This window comes from Nelumbo nucifera, chromosome 8 (assembly GCF_055504915.1).
Source record: "Nelumbo nucifera cultivar China Antique chromosome 8, China Antique-T2T, whole genome shotgun sequence".
Classification (NCBI taxonomy): domain Eukaryota; kingdom Viridiplantae; phylum Streptophyta; class Magnoliopsida; order Proteales; family Nelumbonaceae; genus Nelumbo; species Nelumbo nucifera.
Window position 1 is genome coordinate 56,551,467 of NC_142656.1, and position 18,513 is coordinate 56,569,979.

General features: G+C 44.2%; 2 long non-coding RNA genes across 2 annotated transcripts; one reads left to right on the forward strand and one right to left on the reverse strand.

Moving 5' to 3' along the window:
• Nucleotides 1–416: 416 nt before the first annotated feature.
• Nucleotides 417–1,315, reverse strand: LOC148790034 (uncharacterized). The gene is made up of 2 exons (XR_016079566.1): nt 1,177–1,315; nt 417–1,100 (listed from the first exon to the last, which is right to left on the reverse strand). It is a non-coding gene; the product is annotated as an uncharacterized LOC148790034 (long non-coding RNA).
• A 3,476-nt stretch (nt 1,316–4,791) lies between these two features.
• LOC148790035 (uncharacterized) lies at nt 4,792–18,129 on the forward strand. Its single transcript, XR_016079567.1, has 3 exons — nt 4,792–4,928; nt 5,023–8,185; nt 17,003–18,129. It is a non-coding gene; the product is annotated as an uncharacterized LOC148790035 (long non-coding RNA).
• The last annotated feature ends 384 nt before the right edge of the window (nt 18,130–18,513 follow it).

Genomic DNA, 18,513 nt, shown 5'->3' on the forward strand with positions numbered 1-18,513 from the left:
GCGAGTTACGCACCAACCTCGACCTACTGGACGAAGTGAGAGACCTCGCGCATATCCAAACTATGGCCTACCAACAAAAGGTAGCTCGGTATTATAACGCGCGAAGAGGAACTTCCGCGTCGGTGACCTGGTTCTCCGTAAGGTCATGGTGCCCGAACCCGGCGTAGGGAAACTTGGGCCAAACTGGGAAGGACCCTACAGAGTAAAGAAAGCACTCGGTGGGGGAGCATACGAGCTCGGAACCCTAGAAGGAAAACAAGTACCCCGAGCATGGAACGTCGTCAACTTAAGAAGATACTACCTATAAACCACAAAAGCAAGTACCCCGAAGCCTAGGTAGAAAACAAATTGGACCGAAATGGTCAGGTCAGCAAAAAACGCAGCTCGAAGACAACCAGACAGCCATTTCATGTCAGAAAACGAATTGAAGGACCGAAATGGTCAGTTTGGCAAAAAATGTAGCTTGAAGACAGGACAACCAGCACTTGAACAAAAAGCCATTTCATTTCAGAATAGATGTGTACATTCAAAAAAAAAAAGAAAAAGCCATTACAAGCCACGGGCTACTTCATCATTATCAGAAGCCACTTCGACAACACCCGAAGGACCTGCCTCCCCCTCGGAGTCCGGTTCGGCATCCGCAGCATTAGCCATCTCTTGAGTAATGCCCGAAGTGATATGGCGTTGGTATCGAGCTCGGGGTATGTATTCCGGATCATCCACCGGCTTAGCTTGAAACCCCTCCTGTAGGAGTCCACCATCAGATCATCGAAATCCGGCGAAGCAATATAATCACTGACAGCTTTCTTCTTCACGTCATCAATGCCTTGAGAGAAGATCTGAGTCCTCTCCCTGATATCCTCCTGAAGATACTCGACCTGGTGCTGCAGGTCCAGATTCAACTCCGCCATATTCTTCACCACAACTCCCATGGCCTCGGCATCTCTCTGAGACCTCGCCTGCCTAGACCGCGCGAGGCGAGCAGCAGCCTCGGCAGCACGAGCAGCCTCCTCGGCAATTCAAGCAGCCTCCTCGGCAGCTCGCGCCTGCCTCGAGTATCTCTCCACCTGGTTCGCTAAGCCATGAATAGAAGAGTTCACCTATCAAAGGAAAACGGGATCAAAGGAACGAATAGAAGAATAAAAGCCGAAGAACTCTAAAGAAGGGAGCACTTACCACCATAGCATTAGTAACGGCATGGCAGGCCACTTGGTGTAGAGGGAGCTCGGTCCACGCCGCAACTTCCTCGGGAAACATCGCCTCCGTACTCCGTTGAAGAGCATGAACAGGCGACAGCACGCTCCTGAAGCCCCCCGGGGCCTTCGAGCCCGACGGCCCAGCTCGCGTACGGGCAGACTCGGAGTAAGCGGGAGCCCCTGTGTGTGTGGTTTCAGCATAAGGAGCCCCCGCCGGCTCCTGCATAGGAGGAACCATCTCGGGCTCCTCCGCCGGATAGTCCGGCACCTCGGGCTCCACACCCAGGGGCGGTTCGGCGCGAGCTCGCTTAGCCACCCATTTTCTCCTCTTCATGCCCTGGAACAAGTGCCCACCTCGGGTCCCTCGAGAGTCCATCGTACCTGCGAAAAGGAGTTCGGCATCAGTAAGACACGTAAAAGAAGAGCAAGACAAGATCGCTAGGGAAAGAACCTACCCGAACTCAGGCCCGCAGCAATAAGCTTGGCCTCCGTCAGATACCATTGACACTCTAGCCCGAGCCGCGCCCATTGCCGTAGGCCCTTCGCCGTCTCCTTATCAAGTGTGACGCCGGAGTCAGGAGCGGCCATCCCCCAGCCGGTCTGAAACGGCCACTCCAGCGCACTTCGCACCCCGAAATAGTCCCGCTTCCACGCCGGGACCTTATTAGGGAGTCCGTGTAAGAGCTTGAAGCCTGGGCGAGGGGACAGGTAGTATGCCCGCCTACGCCCAGGAAGGGGACCCGCTTGCTTTTTCAGCATTAAAATGGAGGAAAAAATCTCCAGATCCAAAGGGAAGTTCTCGTCACAAAATAAAGAGATCGTCCCCACTAAGTTCCTAATGGAGTTCGGGTGAAGCTAGCCGACCGTCACACCGAAGTGGTTTAGAACCTCGACGAGAAGAGGGTGAAAGGGCAGTCGCAGCCCCGCAGCGAGCTGTTCCCGGAAAATCACGATCTCATCAGGACCGTGTTCCCAAGGGAAGCTACCCGTAGGGATGAAGTAAGCGTGCTCCTCGGGCAAGTCGTAATAGTCTATGAGGGATTGAAGTTCCTCAGGCGTCATAGTCGAAGGACCGAACTGATCTATGACCCGGCCGCGACGGGAGGTGGACGCCGACCTACCCGAAGCACCTCGGCCCGTAGGTTCAACCCATTCCTCAGGACCTACATCGGGCTCACTTGAACTACCAGGGGATGCAAATCGATTGGTAGAACCTACATCAGACCCGCTTGAACAGCCTGAACTCTCCGAACTAGACATTAGAGAATGGAGCGGGATTCCAAAAGCACTCACTCGGGAAGAAGACTGAAGAAGACCGCGAATGCTCGAACAGGCAAGGAACCTGGGACGCGAGCTGAAGAGCCTGAACACGAACTGGAACTTAGGCGCGAGCTCAAGAGGTACAATAGTAGCACGGATGCCCCCCCCCCGCGCGCTATTTATATCCACTGCGGTCGGAAAGCGACGGCCTAGATCGAAGCCAATCCAACAGCCCATAGCCGCGCTAAACCGCACGTCTTCCAAAGCCAATCAGCGCACGTCTTTCCGAAACTGACGAGGCATCGCGCACGTCTTGTTAGAGGACAGGTGTCAGCACGCGTCTTCCCGAAACTGACGGGGTGTTGGCGCACGTCTCCTCGTAATAAAAGCGTCTGCAGCGCAACTCTCGAACGACTGCCGTCACGTCTCCTAAACGCGCGCCCTTTTTTGAAAATCAAATTAAAGCGAGCGCGCTCAGCACGGACCAAAACCCTCCTGCTACCTTACAAACTCTCCGCGCCAAGACGGGACCCTTGTCGGAGGGAGTGGGGGGCAATTGATGAAGGGGAATTTGGCTCGACCTCGCAATTACCCGACACGTGGCAAAAACAAGTAGCTCGGGACAGTAGAGCGCCCGAAGCAAACACCGAAAGCAAAGTCCAAGCTCGCTACTGAGCCCGAACTCCAGACCGCCCTACCAAGAGCCCGAGCTCCCTACCAAGAGTCTGAGCTCCCTATTGGGAGTCCGAGCTCCCAATTAAGAGCCCGAGCTCCCCACCAAGAGCCCGAGCTCCCTACCAAGAGCCCGAGCTCCCTATTAAGAACTCGAGCTCCCTACTGAGAACCCGAGCTCCCTGCAAAGAGCACAAACTATATTGGGCCCCAAGCCTCGCAAAGCTGTGACCCGAGCTGGCCCGTGGCAGCTCGGAACACTCCCCAAACTGAACTCAAGACATCTCGCTCACTCCAACACCGCTCCCGAAACACCAGGCTGATCAAACGTACCTGACGCCAAGGACGTCCGTATCCTTGGCGACGCACCTGACTGATTTGCGATCCAACGCCTGACAGCCGCACTTCAAACGGCCTCCTGCTACCGCCACCTGCCACTGTCGTTACTAACCGCAGAGACGTTTCCGACAAAGGAACAGTGGCGGTTTTGACCGGCCAGAGGAAATGACATCCGAACTGGTAGGAGTTCAGAAGTAATCATGCCCGATCTGACAGAAGCCTGGAAGTGAGTGCGCGAGGTGGTTATAAAATGCTCCTACCCCCCAGAAACGAGGTATGCTAACTTTTGCGCTATCTGGTCTATCTTGCCTTTGAAAAACTCTAACTGAAGCTTCGGAGCCCTTACGCCGGGTTCTCCCCGGAGCTTCTCTTCTCCCTCCGTTTCAGGTCCCTGACCACCCGGTTCAGAGGCAAGATCGTTGACAGCTAAGATCGGCCGGATTGTGCTCCATCAGTATCCAATTGCAAAACTTGCTATCTTCAAGTTTTAAATGTTCCTTGCTTAGTATTTCCTGATCATTAGGAATTAAAGTTTTAAAAAACCGAAGAGTGAGCCTTGTAATTGTCTGATTTGACTGATGAAATTTTTCGTCAGATTTCTTCATTTTGTCGAATAACTCCTGAAGAATGATGAGACGAAGTTGGTTTTCAAGTAATATCATGTCGCGAACCAAACTTGCATACATCCAACTGGTATCGAATATGGGATCGTTCTCGTATCTGTCCACCTCCTTCGCACTCCTTAGCAAGAGCTCAACAATGAACAAACCGTCAAGTAGAATCATTTTTCTGAAACCATCATTTTTCCCCTCATTCATAATGATGGAGTCGAATATGGGATTCGTGCACTTCTGTTTCTAATCTTATTACAACGTTAAATAATTCCTTTAATATTTTTGATCTACTCACGGGTGTTGATATTCGTCTGAGAAGTGCATCAACATATCGTTGTTTATGCACTTCCATGTTTTTCAACCTTTCATTTCCATGGTAATAAGGGCCGATAGCTAGCAACTCCGGTACGTAATAATTTTGACTTCTTTTGTAAAATTTATTAGGGACTCTATGAATAAAACAGGATGAACTAAAGGACGATGAAGACTTACCAGCAATCTATTGTAGAACTCTTACGGTAGAATCAGCTAACTCATTGCAGAGATCATCGTTATTGTCTTCTGTATTGGTACAAGGATCTTCATTAACTTCATAACGGCATGCATCTACAGTGATTTCACCAGCATCGGCATTATTACCCTCTTCCATCCTTCTTCCCTATGTGCTCATCACAAGCTGGACAACTGATGATCACAGTATTTCAATGGTCTGATAAAGTAAACTTTCAAACCAATCAGCAGCTAACGGTCAAAACTACCAAGATAGCTTTTTGTTTGTCATTTCCATTTAGAAATTCTACTTGCCGTTATGATTGTAACCTGCAAGTCAAAACTCAATGTAGGACAGGTATGTAAGCTGAGTCGTGTTAATTAGGTTGGTGTACATGAGCTTGTTTAAGCAGAGCTAAAACATTAACAACCTATATGTAATTTGCTTGTAGGTATACTTGCTCAGCCGTGCGCTCGAGTCTTTTCAGACCTTAGAATTGTTCATTTTTTTTTCACCCACACAAATCGGAATCATTTGTAAAATATCCATTTGATCGATTCAGCGAAAAACATATGGCTACGTGAAACTGGTTTAGAATCTGTAGAATATCAGTTAAGTTGTTTGCATATTTTATGATCAAAGTTTTGTTTTTGCACCCTTTTCGATCGCTTTTTTTTTTCAATGTTGATCCAGGAAGTATGTTGGTAAAACACATAGAATGTTAGCTTTGCATAGAAATTGAATGTACCTGATGTTGTGCGATCTGATTACTCCTACTAGAGGATGATCTGGTTTCTAGTTCTACGACGAGCTAAGTGAACCTGCAAGAAATGATTAGAGAACCCGGGGTGGCTAGACCGATGAGGTCGCTTCGATGCTTAAGTCAGTAAATTGATGCGAGCTGAAAAGCTTTGAGAGCTTAGAGTGCTTAAAGAGCTAGAGAGTAGAGAAATCATAGGTACCTTTGCACCATTGGGGTTGGTGCCTTTATATACTGGCATAGTCGTGGAGCTCACGAAAGAGCTCCAAGATATCCGGGGTGTGGAGATAAAGTTCATTCCGCTTCCGAAGGAGCAGCATATTGGTAAGGCTTATCATTCCACTTTCGACTCCAGTGGATTCAGGATGATTCCTCATCGTGATCTCGGAAACATCAAGATCTTTTAGCTCATCATGATCTCGAGAGATTCGGGATCTGTTGGAGAGACCTCTAGAGTTAGTTACGCGGGAATCAGTTACATGGCGATTCGAGTTGTTGGTCCCAAACTGGTACTTCAATCTTTTAGTTCCGAACTGGATTGGATACCGAGGTGCTTTGATGCCAAGGTAAACCTTATACCAAGGTTAGCCTTATGCCGAGGTGGCTGCATACCCGAGCATAATTATTGCAAACTAAACTTGCCAGGCTGAGTTGTCCCCTCTTGGTCAGGTCATGTCCACATGTCCCCTCTCCGCTAGGTCGAGGACAAATCACCCTTCATTAATTGCCCCCCACTCCCCAAGCCAGGGGTCTCAACCTGGTGCAGGGAGTTCATGACGAGTATAGGTAGATTTGACACGAGGTCTAGGTGGTCTGACGGGCGAATCATTGGTCGGACCAACTCGGCTGCTTGGCTCAACTAAGAATAACCCAGGTCACGTCTGGTGTACGCATGGACGTCAAGCAGTTTTAGAAATTCTACGGACGTTAAAACAGGTCCTAAACTGATTTCAACCTTGGGGGTCGTGCAGTCGGTTTTCTTAGGAGCCATTGAATCGTAATGATCTTGACCGTTGATTCCCAGAAACAATGGCTATAAATAAGGGGCAAGGGACTCATTTTCATGGCCACAAGTCTGATAGTTCGCATTCTAAGGTTGTGCTCAAGTCCTTCATTTTGATGTCTTCCCAAGGTCGTCTTCCTTTCTTCAGTTCGATCTCTCTTTGGTGAGTCTCCCCTAGCTCTCCTTTTTGATTTGGTGTCTTTCCATGCCTAGCTTTAGTTTCGAAAGCCTTTTAGATGGGAGCAGTGAATCCGCTGGAGCCGAGGTGGGTACCTTAGCTCAAGCCATAGGTCTTCGTCCTACTGAGGAGGTTATTTCGAGTTAAGATGCAGTCCACAGTCCTCCCAAGGTGGACTCACCTTGGGGGTAGCGAGAGGCCTCTGGTGACCTGGCTTCTACTATGTGTCAAGGTCGGGTGCCAGATAACTTTGGTCCATCGACAATGACATCGGACAAGCTCCTATCCCTAGTAGCCTGGTACAGACTCCCCAGTACCCTTGTGTACAATATACCCTTAGGTAATTTTCCTTGGGAGCATAATCATAATGAGATTGTGATATTCGAGGAACACCTCATAGTTGGTCTTCGACTTCCACTTCACCCCATGATATTCAAAATCATAAAATTGTTTAACATAACTATAAATCAATTGCACCCGAACTCCATCCATAACGTATTAGGAACCATCTTGCTTTTCCACGACTACAACCTTCCTCTCGACCTCGACATCTTCTCTTTTACCCTCTCCATTAAAAAGAACTCATCATATGTTATGTTCGAGCACAGACAAACTTACTACCTGTCACCATGCCCAAGCTTCAAACTCTTGCATGAGCTCTCAAACAAGGTCCCGACCTAGAAAAGGCCTCATTTTGTGATCTGCAACACCAAGGGGTGGCCTTTCCTAACCCATTGAAAGGCGGCCATCCAAGACCCCGATGCCCAATTGGACCTGAAGACAAGGGAGGCGCTCCAATCTTGTGCGGAGCTCGACTTGAAGTTTGGAGACTATGTGACCGAGGAAAAGCTTGTGTAGGCTGGTCTGAGTCCTGGTAGGTCACTGTTTGTAGTGTTTCCTTTGTTTTATTTTGGTACTATTTCTAACAGTTTGTTTTGGTTGCAATTATCATGGACATCCCCGCGACTGAGCTTTTTGGGAGTATGAGGAAAGGGAAGAAGAAGCAGGTTTCAAAAAGAGCTCGAGTTGAGTCTCCACCAGCTATCATTCCAGAGCCTAAGCAGCCATCTCCTGTGATTGACTTGGTCGAGGAGGAATTTGGGAAGCTCTCCTTGCCCTACACGCTCGAGGAGGCAATGTCTTCGGAGCCTGCTTTGCAGCTGCCGCTTCTTCAGGCAGCAATTATGCAACTGAGAGCATTCTGACTCCAAAATATGTCCTCCTCAAGAGCAAAAGCACAGTGTATGCGGAGGAGGTTGCTATCTAGGCCGAACTACTATTTGCTTAGCTCAGAGCCCGAGTGGCTACCTAGTGCATGGTAGTACATTTTCTGACTTATCTTCTTCGATCTTGTACTTAGCTTCTCCTGTACTGACGCTTGTTCTCCTCTTTGGCAAATGAACTCCGCTATCCATACCTTGACTTATCAATCCGAGGTAAATTTGAAGTGGGCGCTCATAGCCGAGGAGTCTTCCCGCAAGGCTTACACCGAGCTTAACTTAGCCCGCAACGAAACAACTAACTGAAGAAGGAAGTTAGTTCTGCATCATCTTGACTACCATCTTCCAGTAGTCCTTCAGGTAAGGGATACCTTGTGGTGGTCTGCGTATGGTGGGAACTCATGGAACGAGTAGTCATAGAATGTGTTCGTAAAGCTGGAGCAAGAACAACAGGTGTGTTGTCCAGAATCTCTTGAATCAGTTGTGTTCTCTATCAGGGCTGAGTTTTTTTATTATTAGCATGATAAAAAGATTCATTAGTATCAATTGAAGACAAACTTGTAGTTATACCTTGTTCAAGAGACAGAGAGTCATGAGAGGAGACATAATTCTCTTGCGCATCAATGATTGAAGGAATAGGTAGCATGGTGACTGGTGCCGAATTCAACGGTTTAGATGGTTTCTTTTCTTGAGAGATTCCCAGAAACTATTTCTCATCAAACACCATATGCCTGTCAATAATTTCTTGTGAAGTGACTAGATTATAGCACTTCTACCCTTTATGAGAAGAATTATATCCAGTAAAAATGCATCTAACAGATCTATAGTCCATCTTGTGCTTGTTATATCGCCTAATAAAAGAATAGAAAATATAATCAAAACTTTGTAATATAGAATAATCATGTTTTTAACCAAACAACTTTTCATAAGGAGAGAGATTACTAAGTGTTAGTGTAGGGTTAATGAGAAACATCGTTGTTTTTGTTGCTTCGGCCTAGAAGGATCTGAGGAGAGAGGAGGATGCTAGTAGAGACAGAGAGTGGACTCAATAATATATTGGTGTTTCTATTTAGCACTTCCATTCTAAGCATGAGTATGAGGGCAACTCACCTTGTGTGAAATTCCTTCACTATCCAAGAAGGGGGGATAATTTTTGAAACGCTCCTCCCCAATCACTTTGAAACATCTTAATTTTAGTAGAGAATAGATTTTCAGCATGTCTCTTAAATTTAACAAAAGCATCAAAAATATCTGATTTCCTTTCAAGAGGATAAATCCAAGAAAATTTTGAATATGCATCGATAAACAAAACATAATAGTTATAGATGTAGACAAAATTGGGGCGGGTCCCCACATGTCTGAATAAATTAACTCTACAGATTAAAAGACATTACTAGAAGAAATTGACAAATTTAAACGATGTGCTTTGCTTAATTGGCAAACCTCACAACTAAAATGATCATTCAAATGTTTTGAATGAAGATAAGCCAAATTTAGAAATTACTAATTTAACTATTTTCAAAGATGCATGTCCTAAGTGATGATGCCAATCCTGGAAAGAGGCTCTTTCTCCAACAAGTGCTTTAGCTAATTTTTCTCTGTCATCATTGGCTCGCAGGAATTGATAAAGTCCATCTCTATTGTGTCCTCTGAGTATAATTCTCGCCATACAATCCTTCAATAAAAAGAAATCCAGGTGAAATTCAAATACTAAACTATTATCTTATGTAAATTTAATAAATTATTATCTCATGTAAATTTACTAAATTATTATCTTTGCTGCCTTAGTTGTAGTACCCTAGATCATGAGTGAGAAGAAAACGATCTCTCTAGGGCACTCCACACTTCGGCTACAGTAGACAGTCCAACAACTTGGGGATTGGCCTGGAATCTGCTTACTACATTTCACAGCAGTCCAATGCTCCTGCCCTGGGTTGGCCTGGAATCTGCTTACTACACTCACTACCTGGGCGATGTCAGGACGAGTGCATAGCATGGCATACATGATGCTCCCTACGGCTGAGGCATAGGGAACGTCTTTGATGCTCTCGATCTCCTCAGAGGTCTTTGGAGACATCTTTTTGGAGATATTGACTCCATGCCTGAAAGGAACATTTCCTTTCTTGGAGTTTTCCATGCTATATCTCTTGACTATTTTGAAAATATAAGTAGATTGGGATAATCCTATTATCCGCTTCGATCTATCTCTATAGAGTCGAAGATCCAGTATATAGGAGGTTTCTCCAAGGTCTTTCATGCGGAATTGTTGTGATAGCCATACTTTTATTGTAGTTAACTTTCCTACAACGTTCTCAATGTGTAGAATGTCATCTACATACAGAACCAGAAATGTAACCTTATCACCACTGGTCTTTCTGTAAACACAGGGTTCATCCGGGTTTTTCTCAAAATCAAACTTTTTTATCGTAGAGTCAAATCGGATGTTCCAACTTCTAGAAGCTTGCTTCAATCCATATATGGATCTATTCAACTTACAGACCTTGTGTTCTTGACCCGCAGCTACAAAACCTTGCGGTTGCTGCATATAGATATCTTCAGTAAGATCTCCATTCAGGAACGCAGTTCTGACATCCATCTGCCAAATCTCATAGTCATAGTAAGCTGCTACAGCTAGCAGGATCCTAATGGATTTAAGCATAGCCACGGGCGAAAAGGTTTCCTCATAATCGATGCCTTCTTTCAGAGTGTATCATTTTGCCACCAGACGAGCTTTGTAGGTCTCAACCCTGCCATCGGGGCCCTTCTTCCTCTTGTAGATCCATTTGCAACCAATTGCTTTTACCCCGGAGGGCGGATCCGCTAGAGTCCAAACTCCATTGGTCTCCATTGAGTCCATCTCTACTCTCATGGCATCTACCCATTTAAGGGAGTCTATGTCCAACATAGCTTCCGTATATGTTACGGGATCCTCTTCACTAGTCAAGGTTTTGACTTGGTAACTATCCTGATTGTAACCAAAACGGACCGGTGGCCTGGACACCCAGGTAGATCTTCTAGGTTGGTCACTACTTGGAAGTTGTGGGACACCTCCCACTGCATCTGAGCTCTCCTCATCAAGAACAATTTCCTGACGCAGATTGTCTAGGATGTAGTCATTTTCCAAGAATTGTGCACTCCGACTGCAGAACACCTTCTGCTCACTTGGATCATAGAATAGGTAGCCCACTGAGCCCTTTGGGTAGCCTACGAATAGGCAACGACTTGTCTTGGATTCCAATTTGTCCGAATTCGTTCTTTTAACGTGAGCCGGACAACCCCAAATCTTCAAGTGTCGTACACTTGGTTTCTTTCCGGTCCAAAGCTCGTAAGGAGTTTTAGGAACCGATTTGGTTGGAACCCGGTTCAGCACGTATATCGCAATCTCTAATGCGTATCCCCAAAAGGATGTGGGTAACTCTGAATGGGTGAGAAGTGACCGGACCACATCCAATAAGGTCCTATTCCTCCTCTCTGAAACATCGTTAAGTTGTGGTGTAGCACGAGGAGCCAACTGTGATATTATCCCATTGTCCTTTAAGTAGTCCCTGAATTCATCAGAGAGATACTCGCCACCTCGATTTGATCGAAGGGCTTTAATTTCTCTCCCTAACTATTTCTCGACCTCTTGCCTGAACTCCTTGAATTTTTCAAAACATTCAGACTTGTGTCTCATTAGGTACACGTAACCATACCATGAAAAATCATTGGTGAATGTAATGAAATACACGTGTTGGTTACGGGTCATAACACTCAGGGGACCACATACATCAGTATGTATAAGGTCAAACGTGCATGTACATCTTTCAGGCTTACCGTTAAATGGCCTCTTTGTCATCTTACCCTGAAGGCAAGGCTCACAAGTGGGAAGATCTTCTACAGTTAGAAAATCCAAAGGACCATCCTTTACCAGTCATGTGATTCGGTCAATACCAATATGGCCAAGTCGGTAATGCCACAGGCATGTGGGATTAACTGTATTATGTGCTCTTTTCTTGGGGATTTCGACCGACGTACTTTCGGCTATGTTAGTTTCTAGAGAAGATTGTAGAACATAGAGACCGTTCTCCAGTTCCCCATATGCGATGAACTTATTGTTTCTTTTAATAGTAATCGTATTACTAAAAAAGACAGAATATCCATCCGCACATAGTTTTGAAACAGAAATCAAATTTCTTCTTAGATTTTTCACAAAAAGACAATCTTTAAGTACAATATTTCCTTCTCTAAATTTTAATTCTACGGTGCCTATTGCCATAGCTACAACGCTTGCAGAAGTCCCCAAGTAGAGCATCACTTCTCCATCATTCAGCCTTCTGCTTACTTTGAACCCCTGCAGTGAGTTACACGCATGACTTGAAGCCCCGGAGTCAATACACCAGGACGCAGAAGCCACTAATAAGTTGGTTTCTATGACACAAGATTCGAAATTACCTTTCTTGGATTCCAGGTATTGAGGACAGTTCCTCTTCTAGTGGCCGGTTTGTTTGCAGAAGTGACATGCATCTGCTGTCCTGTCCTTCTTTTGCTTCTTGGGCTTGGTAGACTTCTTCTGAGGCTTCTTTGCCTTCATCTTTTTCTTGCCTGTTATGTTAGCTTCAACAAGCATCACCACAGGCTCATCGTTCTTAAGTAAGTCCTCGGCCCTTTGCAACATATTGCTCAGCCCTTGGACGCTGACATTCAGCTTGTTCATATTGTAGTTTAATATGAACCCATTGAAGGAAGAGGGCAAGGAGTTCAGAATGGCATCTACTTGAGTTCCAAGATCTAGCCCGGATCCAAGGGCTTCCAGCTCGTTAATGTAACCCATCATCCGAAGACAATGGTCGTGAATTTTCTGCCCCTTGGACATCTGAGCGGTCATGAACATTTTCAAGACCTTCTGTCGAGTAGAACGGTTCTGCTCTTCATACATTGTTTTTAGACTGTCCAATATGTCCTTAGCGAGTTCGATCTGATCGAACAGCCTCTGTATTGAGTTGTCCAAAGAAGCAACGACATAGCAGTGGGCTAGGGAGTTTTTATCCTCCCAATCTTGGAATTCTCTCCTACGGGCTTCAGAAGCCCTATCACCCGGACATTCCGGGGCAGGAGACTTGACTACCTTGTCCAATTTTTTAGATGTTAAAACCAACATTAGGTTACGGTACCAGTCGGCATAATTTGGGCCTTTAAGCTTGTTGTCGTCAAGAAGCTTTGCAAATTGTTCGTTTGCCATTTTCTGATAAAACAACAATTATCAGCCCACAACCTTATTTGATTCATGTTCAAGTCATAGATATGGATTTTAATCTATGTTCCATTCCCATTTTTCATCTCTGAGTTTTCCCTCCTGCTCAGGGACGGAAACAGCGACTTGTCTCTGGAAATGTGGGAAACCACATAGGGTGCATGGAGCCAACTGTTTCAGCTGCAAAACCCCACCACCTTTCTGTGAAGGATCACATCCACTCATCATATGAGTTTTCCCTTTGGCCTCTGCCAGACAAGGTTCAGAGCCGTTTTCAGGTAAACCTTTCTGTCCAGTGAGTGCTCACCCATCATATTCGTGAACGCCAAGTTACCGTGAGAGAGTTCCCGTTTTCTGGAGAAGCCCCTCCCACATCGGTCTATGACGCCCCTATCATCTTATGAAACACTTAGACAAGCCCAACAGCAAATGGATAGCCCATTTTCTGGTGCATTTCCTCATTACTGAAGGACCCATCCTCATGCTAATGATGGAAGACCTTTAGAGAGTTCATCACATGAATCTCCCTATCACATGCACTCATATTTACTGGAGGGAACAAGAATTACGCCCTAGTTTATTTTAGGTCAAACCAGAGTGGCTCCCACTGACTTACATAAAGCTAGATTTTGGTGGGCCTAAATCAGCTAGGGTTCCGCATGTAACCTCTTCAGGAGGTGTGGGGCCCACCATTGAGGGAGGTCATCAAATGACCAGTAGGGACACCATGGCAATGATGTGCATTCAGCCATGGTGTTCGCAAGAGCCACTATCGAATCTGCATGGGCCAAGCACTTATGGCCCATGAACGTAGCACATCACACACATCCATACATCACATGCAGGGAGGAATTGATCCAATCAATTAATTATCTATAATAGCCCCTTTGAAGCCCATTTTAATTCATAATATTAACAATTAATATCATCTAGGTATATGGGCTGAATCAGGGTTACCCAGTTCGGCCCATATAGCTTGTTCCTTTGAAGTGGGCTTTTGGCAGTTTTAACAGTTTAAAACTGGGCTTTACAGGTTGGGCCGAATTAACCATTTAATTAAACATCAATCCTTAGGTCCATTTGTGGGAAAATTAGGGCTGACTTTCAGCCTTGAATAAACCCTAGATTCGGTCCAAACATTTTGAACCAATCTTGGTTCGAATGGGTCTAGGGTTTGATCTTTAATTAAATCTTTAATTCAAGAAAATAATATGAAATTAAAGAACTGATAAAAGAAAACAAGAATCAGTTAATCTAGGGTTGTCCGTACAATCCATCCTGCAAAACAGAGGTTAGATCACAGAATGCAGTTTCGTAAACTGCAAATCGCAGGTAGCGAATGTCCCATATGCGGAATCTCCTTCCTTGTGCCGCCATCTTCGATCCAAAATTAAATTAAATAGAAAACCTAATTTCTATTATAATTACATCAGATCGAATACCTAATACATTGAGTCTAAAAATAAAAAAAAAAAAATTATTTACAGACCAAATGTAATGAATAAATCAAGAAACTGCAAATCTTGCAAGTTCCCTGCGCAAACCAAGAATTCGATCTCCCTTTGTACGAACAACCCATATATCAAGAAAATCATAAAGAACTATTCTAAACAATAATCAAATTTATATAAAATTAATTTCAGACTATTTGCCCAGTAATTTTAGGAATAAATTTCCCAAAACCCATATCTGTGCAAATCGGGTAGAACACCTTCTGCCCATTTGCGCATGTTCAGATCTGAATTAAATTGATTCAAAATTTGAACAATGGCTCTGATACCACTGAAGGGATGGGATATCCATCACATGGACGCCCAAGTCTTGCGGAATGGATAGGGAGAATTTCAAAAAAATTTCTCCCATCTTTGTAGGGAATCGAATTCCCTATTTTGAAAACATATTTTCAAGAATCAATCTTGAATCAAGAACCAAATCAGATCTAAACCAAAAGTAGTAGGAGGGAGGATATACCTGATACAAAGAATCAATATCTCCCAATGGAGGTGTTCACGCCCAAGGAAGGATCCAAAATCTGCTCTCACTGAAGATGGCGCAGTGAAGGATGGAGCAGAATGAACAACGTTCTTCCAAAATAACTTAACCTTTCGCAAGAATCAACTGGATGGCTTGTGGGTACAGCTCCAACCAATCTTTTCCCAAAAGATTGGAATCAAGATCAAATCTTGATTTCTCCCAAGAACTGGAGATCGAACTAAAGGCAATGGCGACGGCAGGAAGGAGGCGGTAGGAGAGAATTCGCAGGGTGGAGAAAATCTCTCTTTCTGTGATTTTTAGCTCTGAAGAGAATTGAACATCAAAATCACCAAAACTATGTTCGCCCCTTTCTTCTTTGATAATCTTAAAAGGATCAGCTCCTAATCTCATTAGGAGTTGCTAATCCAAATCATATTTGGGTTAGAAGTCCCTTTAAGTGATAAGGGATAACCCTTATCTTATCTGCAGATCAAATCAGCCATCTCCTAATCTAATTAGGAGGTTTCCAGATCTAAATCTCATTTAGATCTTGGACTCTCTTAGTGGATAGGGTCTAGGCCCAATCTTATCAGCTGATCCATCTCAGAATTCGCTCCCTTTAATTGACTGATCAAATTAGCCCAGTTCGAAACGGGCTTAAGGCCCATTTAAGGTTATGTACTCAATTAGCCTTCCAAACTACTGCCCAATTGGGCTTCCTTGTATGGCGTGGGACCGAAACATTGATCTACACATCAGCCACATGGGTTCAGCCCAGCCTTTGTTACAAGGCCTGGCCGAATACATTGTTATGGACAGTGCACCCCCTGAATCCCATCTTATGGGCTCTATGGGCCCATCACTTACCCTAAGTGGTCCCTGGGCCAAGCCACCTTGTTACACCCAGGGACTGTGGACAGATGCAAGATTAGCCCATCAGGTATTATCCTCAATGGTCTTACACTTAACCTCTCAGCCCATAATGATCATACACTGCCCGACAAGAGAGGACCTCTCCCTCAGCTGCAAGGAACAGTGTTGCACTCTCTACTTATATGGATCCTGGGAATTAAAACCTTTTGCAAACATTTTAGAAACCATAATATATATACTTTTATATCTCATATAAAATATACTTTGCAAAAACAAATCTCAACAGTTGAAATCGGCTGTCGGCACTCTTGGTTTCCATCAGTGAGAGTGCAGCCCCGATCATTACCTTTGTCCGACAAAGGGGCTGATCCTATCACTATGATCACCCACTCAGATGAATTCTCAGACTGTCCCAACGTACCCAGGTTTTGACCCCCGCTAAGGATTTCACTGATTGGTACATCAAAGACAACCCAATCTGACACCTAGTGCAGTATCATAATCAAGTCTAGGGGTTGGGTGTAACTTTCCAGTTTTTGCCCATCAATCTCCAAGGTCCAGGGCAATACTGAAAATCTGGTCCGGTTCAAAGGTTCTATTAATCCTACACTGTATGTGCCTAGGGTCTCTCCCTGGCAGTTGATACCGGCCACCCCAACCGACTTGGTGGCACCACAGTGTCAACCTTGTCAGGATAGGTCTCCCCAGACCGATCCACTGGCTGTGAACGTTCTAATCTAACACGAGTCTCATTAAGTGTCCAGTCATGATTTCAGTCCAAATTAAACTAAAACAAGTAAAAGTTTTGAAAACCATGGACGTAGACCCAGACTATTGAACCATTGACTCCTAGACCTGGCCAATGGGTTATATATAATAAAGGAAAATTCTTAGAACATTTTAAAGGCCATTACTTTACGCTTGATCGTCCGGCCATTATTAATCAATTTCATAAAATAAACCAAGAACTGAACCAATTATTAACAAATTAGACTCGACAGAACTACTGAGGGTGCTCCTCCCTACCTACTAAAGGATCAACAATAACCAAATGTAACAGGCTATCAAGCCAACATAGGGGACTTCTCCAAACAGAGGATGACCCCAGAATCAGACAACCCTTACACCATTAACCATACAAAGAGAGTCAGACTCAATCATTAGTCTAGGAATACTAATAGTGACAACTACAGCGTATTGTGCAGATTTTGCCCATCCTCATTCTTCATCAAAAAAACCAGACCACTGAGACAATGGATCAAGAAACTACCATCAGAACTTGCTTTAAAGAATGACTTGCCACCAGAAGACACTTCATCCTCGAAAAAGCACAAGTGATTCACGTCCAGTGGCTTGGTGGCAAAACAATTCCGATCAGTGTGGTGAGCTCAGACACCATTGCAACAATGAAACATATGATTCAGGACAAGTTAGGGATACCATCCTTGATGCAGAAACTCAAATATGAAAACGAACTGCCCGAAGATGGGAAAACCGTAGCGGAATACAGAATTCAGGGCACGATTTACTTGATTCTCAATTTAAGAGGTGGAGGCAACTCATCTGGTCCAAATAGCGGTGGAATGCGGATTCTTGTGAGAAGGCAAAATGGAGCGGGCGTCCTGATACTATCATTCCTATGGAGGTTAAAGGATCTGATACGATACAGAAGGTGATGAGGAAGGTAGAAAAGTCCGCAGGTATTCGTTCAAATGACGAGAGTTTTTGCCTGGAATTTAATGGGGCGAGGCTCACCGATGCTAATAAAACCCTTAGTGAATGCAACATCCGCGACAGAGCAACACTTCATCTCACCCGAATTAATGTTCATCACGAGAATAGGATTGGATTTTCCTTCTCAATTCCACTGTTTGGAAGGAAAGCTTCACCTTCACCCCAGCAGAATGAGCAGAATTGAAGAAATTCGGTTTAGCTGAACGCCATTGCTGTGTAGCAAGCTTTGGGATTATTAATAACAAACCAACACCAGTCATAAATGCTAAAGTGACTACAAGATAATCAGTGTACGTAGGGATCTGTTACCAATAAAATGCTTAAGCATGGCCTGTTGGAAGCATTGGGAGCATGATAAACTCCTAAGATGTCATATTGTGTTATTAATTTGAGATAATCAATTATCTTTAGCCTATATTTGGTTCGAAAGAAAAGGAAGCGAAAAGCATGAAAACCTATACAAAGTTTGTAAAGATTTTCTTATCTTTTCCTACTTTTTCCTTCAAACCAAAAATAACTTAAATGTAATAATGTATCAAGCATCTATCTATCTATTTATTATATATACATAATGCAGTTGTTGATATTAGCCTCTCCATCCTTCTCTATTATTTTACTAGCTAGTTTTACAATTTATTTGCTACTTTTAAAACTTTAAGAAGATTATTTTAATTTTTATTTTCTAAACATTTTCATTAATTGGGTAGTGGGTTTCTGTTGAGAATCAAACAATGGATTCCAATTTCCAAACCAGCATATCTCGAGCGAGTGATTAATTTCATGAACAAAACCATCAAACATCGATCTAGGGTTTGTTCAGCTTTCGGGTTAATGGTTTTTAGCTGCCCAAATTCATGATGGATACCCCCTCAACTAAGGAAGAGGGAGTTGGTACAATGGCCTTTGGATTGATCAATACAAATTAATTATATGAATGTCATTTCTATCAAACATAATAATTTGTATTAGT